This window comes from Natator depressus, chromosome 6, assembly GCF_965152275.1.
Source record: "Natator depressus isolate rNatDep1 chromosome 6, rNatDep2.hap1, whole genome shotgun sequence".
Classification (NCBI taxonomy): domain Eukaryota; kingdom Metazoa; phylum Chordata; order Testudines; family Cheloniidae; genus Natator; species Natator depressus.
The window spans coordinates 70,539,269-70,550,306 of NC_134239.1; the positions used below are offsets into that span (position 1 = coordinate 70,539,269).

General features: G+C 46.9%; 1 long non-coding RNA gene across 2 annotated transcripts; it reads left to right on the top strand.

The window, feature by feature from the left end:
• The first annotated feature begins 432 nt into the window (after positions 1 to 432).
• LOC141989236 (uncharacterized) lies at positions 433 to 6,182 on the top strand. 2 transcript variants are annotated; one of them, XR_012639938.1, is made up of 4 exons: positions 433 to 794; positions 2,890 to 2,942; positions 4,843 to 4,909; positions 5,682 to 6,182. It is a non-coding gene; the product is annotated as an uncharacterized LOC141989236 (long non-coding RNA). The 2 variants fall into 2 exon arrangements; XR_012639937.1 differs by lacking the exon at positions 5,682 to 6,182 and having other exon boundaries at positions 4,843 to 5,539.
• The last annotated feature ends 4,856 nt before the right edge of the window (positions 6,183 to 11,038 follow it).

Below are 11,038 nucleotides of genomic sequence, written 5' to 3' on the forward strand. Positions count from 1 at the left end.
TCCAAAACACCCTGTGTTAGATGATGGTAAGTTGCACAGGGGGATAGCTACCCACATTGCACTGCTCTCTGCATCGATGCAAATGCTGGTAAGTGAGGACATGCACCACTGACACAAGAAGCGTTGTGTGGACACGTAAAAGTGATTTAATTACTGTAGAGGCTGTATGTTGACGTAACTTAAGTCAACTTAATTTTGTAGTGTAGACTTACCCAAATCAGGCCTGACATACTGAACTAGTGGGGTTTCACCAAAAGATGGGGTGTTGGAACAATTTGTGTAGTGGGGGCACTGAGAGCCATTGAACCAAACTGTAAACTGAAGGGTTCATGTTTGGTCCATCCACCTGGAAACAGTCAGGGCACACCCTGACTGTTGTGTAGGAGCAACACATTGCTCCATCCAAGGACGAGGACCAGATATGAACCCTGGGAAGTTAATTAAAGGACAGTAATCGTGGGAAGCTTCCTTGGCCTGGCCTCAAGGCCTGAGAATTAGGATTGTAGTAGATAGAGGCTGGAAAATAAGAATATTAATCAAAGTCATGTATTCCTTTGTTGTGTCTTTTTGCGGTGGAAGTAGGTAATGCGCAGGGGGGAGAAATATAATAAAAGGGAAGGTGGAAAGCTGACAGGGAGCAGCCCTTTTCAGCTAACCAGCTTGCTTGCTTGGATAAACCTGTGTTCTGTCTCATCATTGAACCGCCACAACTGGCGCCCAAACGTGGGGCCCTCAGCACTCACCTCGCCCGGCAAGGGTTTCAGACGCGTCACTCATCCGCTTCGCGGATCCCGGTGAGTATTTTTCATTGTGGTAAGTATGGGAAGCTCCCTCTCTGCTTTGCAAGTGCAACACCGCAATGAGCTACAGTATCTGCTGCGTAAGGCTCAGCATGACTGCCCCGCTCGAGAACTCACTCTCCTGCTACAGGAGGTGAGTGCCCAGTGCCCGTGGTACCCTGAAGCCGGAACCCTTAAGCTAGCGGACTGGGAGCGGTTGGGCCAGACATTGCATGAAGAGCCTCGGGCGCCCGTGCAGGCTTTACATGCCTGGCACCTCTGCCGCGATGCGATACAGCGTGTTGCCTCGGACAGGCCCTCCCTCACGAGGCTGGTGATCTCGCCACGCCCGTCGGCTCCTGCAGCCACCCCCCCTCCTACCGATGCAACACAGTGTGTCGCTTCGGAAGAACCCTCTCCCGCACCAACAGAGGGGCTGCCGATTTCGCCACCGCCGTCGGCTCCTGCAGCCATCCCTCTCCCTGCTTCGCCCCCAGTGCCTTTATTACCACCGCCTCCCTTACCTTCCCCGCCAGAGCCGGTCTGTGATTACCATCCCCCCCTGAAACCCCATGCTTCGGGGCCCCCCAGGGGGTCGTCTGCATCTGCTCAGAGGCTTTCGCTGGTGCAACAAATGGTGCACGCAGCGAAGGCTCGCTCAGATCTTACAGCAGAGGAGCTGGCTGAGCTGGTCTCGGTTTGTCCGGTGACCTGGCAGAACGATGGCCAGGGCAACCCGGTTGGAACCTGGGTCAGTTTGCCTTACTCGGTGATTAGAGAGGTAAAGAAAGCAATTCGCGAGTTCGGTCTGACTAGCACGTTTGTGCGTGGTCTCATTGAAGGGCTAGGTAGTGGATACTCCCTGATCCCTGAAGATTGGAAGGCGCTGTTGCGCATGATGCTGTCACCCAGTCAATATGTTATTTGGATTAGTGAGTATCGGCAGGAGGCGGAACGCCAGGCCCAGATTCATAGAGCGGAAGGTATTATTTTTGAGCACTTGGCAGGGGAGGGACCGTTTGCTACCGTTGAGATGCAAACTCAACTCCCTCAGGCCCTCTTCCCCCTTATTTCCACCTGCGCCCAGCATGCTTTCCGGAAGGTCCCGGATTCAGGCAAGCCTACTAAAAGCTTTGTTAGTATCCGTCAGGGTGCATCAGAGTCCTTTCTGGATTTTACCAACAGATTGCAGGAGGCTATCCTCCGACAGGTGGATAACGCTGCGGCAGCTCAGGAAATCCTGTTAAAAATGGCAGTTGAAAATGCAAATGAGGATTGCCGCCGCGCTCTCCAGACGGCGCAAGCCTCTGGCATTTTAGAGCTCTCAGACATGCTACGGGCGTGCCAAAACATCGGCACACAAGCCCATAAAGCTGGAGTTCTGGCTGCCGCCCTAAAAAGAACCGGGAAAGAGGGGAGGCGTTGTTACCGCTGTGGCAAGGAGGGTCACTTCCAGCGGGAGTGCCGCTCATCAAAGGCACCCGCCCGACCCTCCAAAAAGTGCCCCAAGTGTCAAAAGGGCTATCACTGGGCTAATCAGTGTCGTAGCGGGCCGGGAAACCGCGCGGCGGGTCCCCCCCGAACCCAGGGCCAAACGGGGGTGTTTCCCACTCAGACAACCGTTCCTCTGCCTTAAAATCCATAGACTCTATGAGGGCGGCGACTGCTGGAAGTGCAGGGCTTGATTTGATCATGCAGGAGGACACTGATTTTCGGCTGCCAGGGGAGGTCTGCGCCATACCTACCCAGGTGACGGGACCTCTCCCTGCCGGCTTTGTGGGTCTCGTTCTCCCTCGCTCTCATGCTGGGAAACAGGGCTTTTTTGTCATCCCCGGGGTCATTGATGCCGATTACACCGGCATTATTAAGGTTCAGGTGTGGACTCATCTTCCACAGTCGCTCCCGCGTGGACGATCAATTGCACAATTGATTTTAGTCCCCTATCAGGTGCCAGCTGCCGAGGATCGAACTCGGGGCGGAGGCGGCTTTGGATCAACGTTGTCTCACTCGCCGTCTCACAGCGCGTCCTCTCCACTTGTTGCTCTGACAATGTCAGTCCGCCCCTCGAAACCTCAGTTAACACTTCTCTTAAATGATGTTCCTTTCACAGGGCTGGTGGACACTGGAGCTGACGTTACGGTGATTCGTGATCCAGAGTGGCCGGTTAGTTGGCCTACGGTTCCTTCTAAAGAGTTGTGGGGGATCGGGGGTAGTAAACCCGGGCGACAGAGTTTGTCTTGGGTCACAGTCTCTACACCGGGAGGCCGTACCCTTGCTACTATCCGCCCTTTTGTGCTCCCTGTCCACCTCAATATTTGGGGCCGTGATTTACTTACAAAGCTGGACACCACCCTCGATATTAATATCTGATGGCTCAAAATCCTCCCTCACCCACATTGCCCTCCGCATTGCCCTTGGTATGGCAATCCTTAGAGCCCGTCTGGATTGACCAGTGGCCCCTCCCTCTAGAAAAGCTAAAAGCGCTTCAATCGCTTGTGCAGCAGCATTTGCTGGCACAGCGCTTGGAAAGCTCTACTAGTCCCTGGAACACCCCGGTGTTCGTTATTAAGAAAAAATCCGGTGCATGGCGGCTGTTGCATGACTTAAGGGAAATAAATAAATGCATCCAACCTATGGGCCCCTTGCAATATGGATTACCTAATCCAAATTTAATTCCTCAAACCGATCAGCTCTGTGTGTTAGATTTAAAAGATTGTTTTTTCACCATCCCCCTTTGCCCACAAGATCGCGAAAAATTCGCGTTCACGGTGCCACAATATAATAATCAGCAACCCTCTCAAAGGTATCAGTGGAAGGTCTTACCCCAGGGAATGCAAAATAGTCCAACCTTGTGTCAGCTTTTTGTGGATCGGGCCCTCACCCCTTTTCGTGCCCGGTACCCTACGCTAAAGGTCTACCATTATATGGATGACATTTTGCTTAGTGGTCCCCAGGTCACGGAACAACAGATTGAATCTTTGTCTCAAATCCTTGGCCAAAATGGCCTGTTGGTGGCACCAGAAAAAATCCAACGCTCTTATCCCTACCACTACCTCGGCCATAAGGTTTTACAAACCTATGCTGCTCCGGTTCGTCCGGCACTAACTCTACCTCAACCCCTAACCCTTGTTAAATTACAACAGATTTTGGGTCATTTAAATTGGATTCGGCCCTATTTTCGTCTCCCCACCTCAATGCTGCAGCCGTTGTTCGAGCTCCTACGTGGAGCCCGAGCACCGGGTGCAGTTATTGCCATCACTAAAGAGCACATTGCCTGCATTCGACAAATTAATGCAGCATTAAGTCAGCAGTTTGTGGACAGACCCCCTGAGGTCCGTCCCCTACGGCTGATTCTTCTTGCCACCCCTCATACGCCCACTGCGGCTCTGTTTGTACCCCGTACGAATACAGCCGTCTCTATCATAGAGTGGCTGTACCTCTCCTCCACTCCTCCTCGGAATATTTACCCATATCTAGATGCCCTGTCTGATCTTGTTCGTAAAGCCCGCCACCGTGCAGTGCAACTTACTGGCACTGATTTAGTTGATATTGTGTTCCCCTTGTCCCGTAGTGAATTTGATTCCTTGTGCCACACCTCTTTGGCTTGGCAGGTTGCTCTTTGTGATTATGTGGGAGAAATTTCTTATAATCCCCCAAAAGATCCTCGGTTGGTAATTACACAAAAGGTGCCTCTAATTGTTCATCGTCTTAGCCGCTCTCAACCCATTGTTTCTGCTGTTACTCTTTTTACTGATGGCTCTCCACATCGAGGTGTCGTCACCTATCAATCAGGTGACCCCCCTCGTTGGCGTTCTCGTTTTACACTGCCTCAGCGTTCCGCGCAGCGTTCAGAACAGGCTGCTGTTATTTTAGCCTTTCAACTTTTCGCTGATTGTCCCTTTAATTTAATTGTGGACACCCATTATGTTTATCAAGTGATTGATCATTTACCCCTTGCCCTCATTACCCCTCAGGTCGATGCGGACCTCCTTCGCCTATTTTTGTCTTTGCAATATCTTATTTCCACTCGTAATTTCCCTTATTTTGTTGCTCATATTCGCAGTCATACCCCTCTGCCTGGGTCACTCACTGAGGGCAATGCACGCGCTGATCGCGCGTTACGTGGTCAGGTAAATTCCCTCTTTTCTGACCCCATTGAAAGCCATGCCTTTTTCCATCAGTCTGCCTCTGTTTTGGCCCGGCAGTTTCACATTCCTGCTGATCATGCACGTTCCATTGTTCGTTCCTGCCCCCACTGTGCCGCTGCTGCTCCTACTTTTTCTTATGCCGTTAACCCCAGAGGTACTGCAGCAAATCAGCTATGGCAAATGGATGTCACTCATGTGCCACAGTTCCGCCCCTATTCCTTTTTACATGTTTCTGTTGATACTTATTCGGGATTTCTGTGGGCAACCCCACAGCGTGGGGAAGCCACTGCTAAAGTTATTCACCATTTGCTAGCCTGTTTTTCTGTTATGGGTCGCCCAAGCCAAATTAAAACGGATAATGCCCCAGCTTACTGCTCCACAGCCCTCTCCACTTTTTGCGCCCAATGGAACGTCCGTCTTAAACACGGGATCCCTTATAATTCCACGGGCCAAGCCATTGTTGAACGTGCCAATCGCACGCTCAAAACCTTGCTTGATAAACAATTAAAACAAGGGGAGCTGCGTCTCCGAACCTTAGGAGACATTCAACAACAAATGCATATCCTTTTGTTTACTTTAAATAATTTAACGCTGAACGCAGATCAGCAGACCCCCGCGGATCGCCATTTCCACAAATCTGAGGTACTGGAAAGACCGCGTGTCTTTTACCGTCAGCTGCCCAATCCGCAGTGGCTGGGCCCAGTACCTCTAATCACTTGGGGTCGGGGATATGCTGCTGTGTCTCTCCCTGCAGGACCGTTGTGGGTTCCAGCCCGGTGTGTGCGACCGGCACTGAAACAGCATGGCGTGGCGCCAGGGGCTGTCGAACCCCATACCGGAGTTTCAGCTGACCTTGGAGGAGAACGTGGTGCCTCCCGGGTCGACAACGGCGGGACGGAAACGGAAGAGGCGTAGCGTCCCAAGCCAGCCCGTGACATGGGGAGCAGTAAAAGCATTGGTCGCGGCGGCTCAACGAAGACTGGCAGCAAATCAACAGCCAGAGACTCCTGAGACTTTGTTTGTGGCGATTCTCGCCCAAATCACTGCTAATTCTGTGCTGATTGTATGCCTTTTGTGCCTGCTATTTCCTGTAGGGGTTGGCTCGGGAGCGCTTCCCCCGTTACGGGCCCGAATGACATATAACATATGGGAAAGATTGGCTTCAATAGCAAATGTTACCCACTTTTGTTTGTCTGATTCTGTAGCAGCCGGAGAATTGTTAGGTACATGCCTTATACCAGTATGTCATCACCCTGAGGAAATAGGGAATGAGACAATGCTCGCTGCTTACGTGAATCTCTCTTCCCAGTACTCTGGCATGGCTAATTGGGGCCCGGCCAACTATACCTTGCCTCACACGGCTATATCCCTCCACACACCGTACCCGGCCGGGGCCAACAATGTCACCTGTGCGCGTGTGGTTAATTGCACTAGTACAAAGGTGCCCTTGGGCTGTCGGCAAATTCCTCAACCCCTCTTAAATTGTTCCCACGCTGTAAATGTTTCATACAATTATGGCCATATCATCCTACCATCAGGGTGGTTTTTTACCTGTGGCTCACGCACCTTTAGTTATATTCCTGCAAATTTAAGTGATGGCACCCTTTGCTGTCTTAGTAGAATGACGCTTATATTGCCTTTTGCCAGCCAAAGGCACAGTAAAAGAAGTGTACCCCTTTCAGATAATTGTGTTGCAGATGTTGAGCTTTTTAGTCGCGCTGAGTATACTGCTTTAGCGGCCTCCATTGTTGGGGTCCCCGGGCTTGCCACTTATACAGCCAGAACCTTAAATACCCTGGCGTGCTTTGCAGCGAAGGCAATTAATACAACATCCAAGGCAATTGCCCTACTTAATGCAGAGCAACATGAATTAAGGGATGCAATCTTGGATAACAGAGCAGCCATTGATTTTCTGCTCTTAAAACATCACCTAGGCTGTTCCACGTTTCGGCATATGTGTTGTTTTAATTTAACTGATAATAGTCGTTCCATAGAATCTAGACTGGCCGAATTGGCCAATCTTACGGCACACATACGTCAAGATGTGGGGTTTGAGGGCTTTTGGAATTGGCTTACAGGTTGGCTGCCATCTCTAGGATGGCTGCGACAACTTTTCGGTTATGCTGTGTTTGTGATCATTGGGCTTATTTTTTGCTGCTGCTGTGTACAATGTATTCCCTCTTTGCTAAGGCTTTGTAGAGATTTGCCCTGGCAAGCTCCCCGAGTTATGTCCTTGTCAGTCTGGGAGTTAAATTGCTTGCAAAAGCAAATTGACGGCTACCATGAGATGGCCGAGTATAATTAAACAAAAATCGGGGGAATGAAGGGTTCATGTTTGGTCCATCCACCTGGAAACAGTCAGGGCACACCCTGACCGTTGTGTAGGAGCAACACATTGCTCCATCCAAGGACGAGGACCAGATATGAACCCTGGGAAGTTAATTAAAGGACAGTAATCGTGGGAAGCTTCCTTGGCCTGGCCTCAAGGCCTGAGAATTAGGATTGTAGTAGATAGAGGCTGGAAAATAAGAATATTAATCAAAGTCATGTATTCCTTTGTTGTGTCTTTTTGCGGTGGAAGTAGGTAATGCGCAGGGGGGAGAAATATAATAAAAGGGAAGGTGGAAAGCTGACAGGGAGCAGCCCTTTTCAGCTAACCAGCTTGCTTGCTTGGATAAACCTGTGTTCTGTCTCATCATTGAACCGCCACAGTAAACCCTGTAGTATATGATGGAAACCTCTTCAAGCCAGGGGGTGCGGCAGCCAGAAACCTTAGTTCCACCACCTATGCAAGAAGACTGAGATGTCTCATTGTGACCGAGACGTATTCCAAAGGACAGGACACCACACTGAGCACTGAATCCAGAGCATTAATCTCTTTTATTCCCTTTCTTGCATACACATAACAATAAAGCCATTTCTGCTAGAAGTGGGAAGGTGCAAATTGTCTTTTTGCAGAAATCAGCTATATTTTATGCTTCTTGCAGTCACCACCACTGTGAATGATATTGTGCTCTATGGTTACAGAGTGTTTAAAATCAGGCAGAGACCAAAAAAACAACAACAACAAAACAAATACAGTACAGAACTGTGGTAAATGTAAACTACTAAAAAAAGGGCAAGCAGCATTTTTCTTCTGCATAGTAAAGTTTCAAAGCTGTATTAAGTCAATGTTCAGTTGTAAACTTTTGAAAGAACCACCATAACAGTTTGTTCAGAGTTATGAACATTTCAGAGTTATGAACAACCTCCATTCCCAAGGTGTTCATAATTCTGAGGTTCTACTGTAATAGGCAGTTGTCACAGCACATTAACTTATCTTTGGGATCAGAGTAACTAGATTCTTGCTGTATCTTGTCCAGATGCCTGTCGGTATAATGATGTGCGGGATATACATGCTGTATGGTAAAGACATCAGCAGAACACATAAGGAGTTTTAACATCCTTACATTTGGTAGAACTGAAAGCATCAGCAGTGTTACAAAACAGCAGTGTAGAAACTGAAGAAAAACCATAGTGCTCATTGCATAAAAATAATATCCCCATCTTCTATTAATATCCCCCTCTGCTCCTGCCCATCTCAATTCCCAGCTTCTAGTCCCTCTCCCTCCAGGCTCCTATCCTCCACCCCCTCCCCCTTCGCACTCTTCCCCCTTACCCAACCATTCCTCACCCCTCTATATTTGAAGCAGGCAGACTAACTGGGTACTACAGGGGGTGCATTGAAAGCACTGAATAGACTGTCTCCCTGCTCTCAGTTCTGGCACTACAGCAGCCCCCAGCAGCTGAGAGGAGAAATTTCAAGGAAAGTCCTGCTTAGCCGTTACAGCCGGAGGATGGAGCATGCTCTTTGGAGAATTTAGCTGCAAAGCTCTAAGAAGTCTTACTGAACATGTGGAAAGTGTGATTATTCTGAGGCTTATAATTTCTCCAAATTTGGACAAATTTTAATGGGGGCAGCAGACAGCACATCCACAATGATTATGCATCATGACTCACAAGCGTTTTTCAGACTCACTGCTTCCCAGAATAGAGTCCTCCGCCCTGTAAGTATGGTCTACATTCCTGGCCCTAGATCTATGACCCTACATTGGCCATATTGAAACACATGTTGTTTTCTTACACCCAGCTTTTCAAACCAATCCCAGTTGCTCAATATCACTGACAACTCCTCTTCATTATTTTACTTTAGTAGCTGCTGTTTGACATCCTCCTTAGTTATTATTGAAATGGAAAGTATTTCATCATTATTTATGATCATGCAATATGAATACCTCATGTAGCTTTTTCCTAAATACAGAACAAAAATATATAGTGAACATTCTGCTTTTTCTTCATTATTATTGACAATTCTAGCATTTCCATCTAGTAATGGACCATTGTTAGGATTCCTTTTATTCCTTATAAACTTAAAAGCTTCCTTTTTATTGTCCTTAACTCTGCTGGTTATGGATTTCTCCTTGTGTCCTTTTTGCTTCCCTTATCAGTTTTCTGCAATTCCTAGCTTCTAATTTATATTCATTGCTACTATTTTCCCTTTTTTTTTCCATTTAAAAAAAAATATAGGCTCTTTCACTTCCCCTCTAAGAGAGGCTGTTTTTATAACCAGTGTAGCCTTCTTTGATTGTGGAATTGTGTCTCTTTGAGCATCTAGTAAAAATGTTCTTAAATTATTCCAAATGATAATTCATGATTTTGTTTACATACGTTCTCCAAGCAGATTTGGCTAAAACTTGTCAGTTTTGTGAAATTTGGCACTTTTGAAGAGCCAATTATACATATTCTAGTTAGGACTATATTGTATTTACACATAGCAAATGTAATCAATACATGATCACTTGCATCTAAGCAACCAGTAATTTTTAGTTCTGTGACCAATTCCTCATTATCTGTCAACATGGGCACAATGTAGAATTCCTTCGTGCTGGATGCAACACTTTTTGAATCAGGAAATTGCCATCTGTAATTTTTAGAAATTCCAAAGATTGTTTAGCACTGGCGTCATGAGACCTCCAGTATGTCACTTGGATTGAAATCCCCCCATAATAATGCAGCTGTTTTTAATACACATAGATAGGTGCTTAACAAGCCAGTCATCGTATTCTCTAGTCTGATCTGAGGCAAACACCAACTAGTACCCAAACTTACGCTTTATCTGTTAGAACATTGATTGATAGCACATTGTTCCCTAAACTCATTCTTAGAAATGGCTGAATCATTTTAGTTGAAACTTTTTAAAAAATTGGGCCTTCAGCAGACACCTGTCATGAAAAGTTTCAGTCCAAACAGTTAAAGACTGGCAAAGTTAGAAGCCACTGAAAACAGGGTGTTATAATGGGAAGTGTTGGGCAGCCTTAACTATAGGTTACCTGTGCCTCCTATAATACACACACACACACACATTTACACGCATCGAGAAAGACCAGCAGTATAATAGTATCAGTTACACTCAAACTGGTTTATTACTTGCTCAGAGTAAACTAATGAAAAAGAGTCAAAGGTAGTTAAAATCATCAGGTGATAAACACAAAAATGCAGGTGTGTCTCAAACTAATCTTTGGTAAGGAGAAATCTTAATGCCTTTAAGCATGAGGACCATTCTATCCATGATAAGGGAGAGATTCCAGGTTAAAAAATGAAATGGCATTAATCATCACATCCTTACTAACATGTTTGAGTGCTGATGCAAAAGAATGAGACTGTAGGTCTGAACAATAAAAGGTAGGAGAAACATCTAGAAACTGAATCAACATCAGTAGTTGAGTTCCATTCTCTGCATAAACCTTGTTACTCCATTCTGAAGGGAACTATAAATGATCTGATCTGGTTTCAATTTTAGGGTAGCCACATTGGATCTCCTAATATATGGAGTAGAAGGAATTATATCTGCAGCTCCACACCAGCAACCAATCACATCCCTTGAGAAAAAAAAAATAAAGGAAACGGGATGTTTAAAGTAAGATATCCAGAGTGCCTTTCTAGTGTAATGGTGATTCCCTAAGTGAGTAATATGGCTACAGTTAACAGAACAACAACAAAGAAAGACTATGAAGGACATCTCGGTTTTCCCTTTATTGAATGTTGTTAATACACCATTTCAAGTGTGCTTTG